The sequence below is a fragment of the Prunus avium genome, chromosome 3, assembly GCF_965620075.1.
Source record: "Prunus avium chromosome 3, drPruAviu1.hap1.1, whole genome shotgun sequence".
NCBI lineage: Eukaryota > Viridiplantae > Streptophyta > Magnoliopsida > Rosales > Rosaceae > Prunus > Prunus avium.
In genome coordinates, this window is record NC_142286.1 from 34,848,537 (window position 1) to 34,851,129 (window position 2,593).

The following is a 2,593-nucleotide window of genomic DNA, read 5'->3' on the forward strand; positions in this document are numbered from 1 at the left end:
CCATACCCTATAGCTTAGAAATATACCAAGGTGTGCCAAGATAAAGTTTGAAGCAAGGAAGTTGCAGCCATGTACCTAAATAAAGATGATGTGAATCTGTGCAATGAAGTTAATGAAGATGCAGATCAAATCAACGAAGATGAAAGTGTTTCGATTTGATCTAAGTGTGAAAAATAAAGTCTATGCCAGGAGATACCATGAAGTTTCCTGCCATGCCAATCTAAATCAATGATGCCTTGCAGATTAATGAAGCATGCAACCTTGGTATGTTCTTAAGTTATTTGTTTTTCCTTCCAATTCTTCCATTTCCCCTAAACCTTAGCCTTTCATTACAACATTGTGAAAGACCTAGCTGATCTTTGAGGATGTATTCATGGGTGCTGGTAAGTATGTGTGTATCTCTATTCTTAGTATTTAATTCCTTTCATGAGATCTAACCAAATTTGTGCTTCTATTTCATACACTCACTTATGCTTTCTTGAGAGAATTAAAACATAGGTTCTGAGTGATTGAGTGTTATCTGTGAGAATTAGAGTCGAAGCATGTTCTCTATTCAAGGTTTGAGTGTGCTTGCTTTGAAACTGTGTGCCTTTGAGCTATAGCTTCCACTTGTACACACTGATTGATGACCTATCTTGGCAACTCTATGGTGTTGGAGGTATGACTAAAACTTTCTTTCATTTTCATTAGTTGATTTCAAAGTTGTTTTTCTAACCATTTTGTTTTGTAGAGTTAGAAAAACGTTTGTGGGTATCGTATCTGTTAAACCCTCAGGAGACACAACTCCTCCTACTAGGGATGCCTAGAGGTTTAAAGGCTTGTTGCATACGCTCAATGCAATCGAGTTACCTACGAAAGTGGTCTAGTTAACTTCTTGTTTTGTTTTTATCTTTGTTTCTCTTTTGTTTTGCTCGAGGACTAGCAAAATCTAAGTTTGGGGGTGTGTTAAGCTCATAATTTCATACATATACATGCCCAATTTACTTACTTCTTTTGCTTAGTTCCTATAATTCTAAGTTATTTCCCTCCCTTTGTGTGTTTTGTAGGCCAATAGAGCAAGAGAGCATAATTCATGCAATTCAAGCATGTTAAGGCCTAATTTGGATGAATGGAAGAAGAGCTTAAAAGACAAACTCATTTTGGCTACAGCCCCCTGCCAGTCCAGTTCCGTAGGTCATATTGCAAGCTTTGTTTCAGCAACCTACACAGCTCGGATGAGGCAGCATTCTTCATGAAAGTTGTTCCAATGGGTGTGTACTATAACATATCCAAAATGCAGCCCCATTGGATAAATATGGAGTCTGTTACCTAGCAAACACAGAGTCATGCTCAGGATGGATTTTATCAGCGCGCAAAATGAGTTAGCAATTTGTTTTGGCCTTAACTTCCTCCTCCGACCTTGGATTGGCCCAAATGACATATGGCTGGAAAGAAGACATTCTGAACTTCAATTTCGAGTGCTTAAAGTCCTAATTTGATTAAGAGAAGCCCAAGTTGTAAGCCCTTGAAGTTGCTGGTTATGCTGACCTCAGCATGTGCTGGTTGGATGCTTGGTCATGGTGAGCTAGGTATGAGCTATCATTTCTGGTTGGAAGCTTGGTCATGGTGACATGAAGATGAGCTAGGGCTGCTGGTGGGATCTATTGGTGAAGTGCATCAACCAATTCAGATTTTATAATGCAAGTGTTGTATGCATTAGCCATATTGAATTCAGATTTGTCACTCCCCTCTCCTTATAAATACCACATCCATTCCACATTCAAGACACAACAAATCCTGAGATTCACAACCCCCACAATTCACTCCAACCATCCTCAAACACTCTCAAAATCCCAAACACTCCAACAATCACCAAAACAACTCCAGCAAACCTCTCTTCCATTTCCCTACGAATTTCATCTTCCTTAGCCATCACCACTCACTCAAACTCATCCCAAATCACCTCCATATCCTTCATACATCTTTCTAGAAGTGGGGAAGCTCTTGGAGAAGCATTAGAAGTGGAGAAGCACTTGGAGAAGCCTTGGACACCACAAGAACTTCAGAAAAAGGGTTTTTCTACTCTTATTGTATTCATTATGTTTTCTCATTTCTGTTCAAGTCTCTTTTCCATTATGAGTAGCTAAATCCATAACTAGGGCTTCGATGTAACCTAACATGAATATTCTGGGTTTATAAGTTTGGAGTTTCAAGTTTGATTCATGATTCATGTTCTTATTCATTATGCTTATAAGTTAACATGCTTGTTTGAATGATTGATCACCATTAGAACTTGTTTGTTAACTATCTTGGTTTGAATTAAGAGTATACACCATGCTTTAATTCGAATTGAACTATGAATAGGAAGAGTATGTATGGACATTCGACAACAGGGATTAGATACATACTTGGTTGTTTAAAATGTTCTTCTATGCTTAATGGGTTCCTAATGCTTAATTTTAGGTTAGACAACAAATGATCAAATTAGGGAATTAGGAACACAAGGTTAGGACCAAACACCATGGCCTAATCATACTTTAGCTAGAATCAATCTTTGAATCTGAATTAGACTTGTTACTTGAATCTTTATAACCCAGAATTGAATTGTTATGGT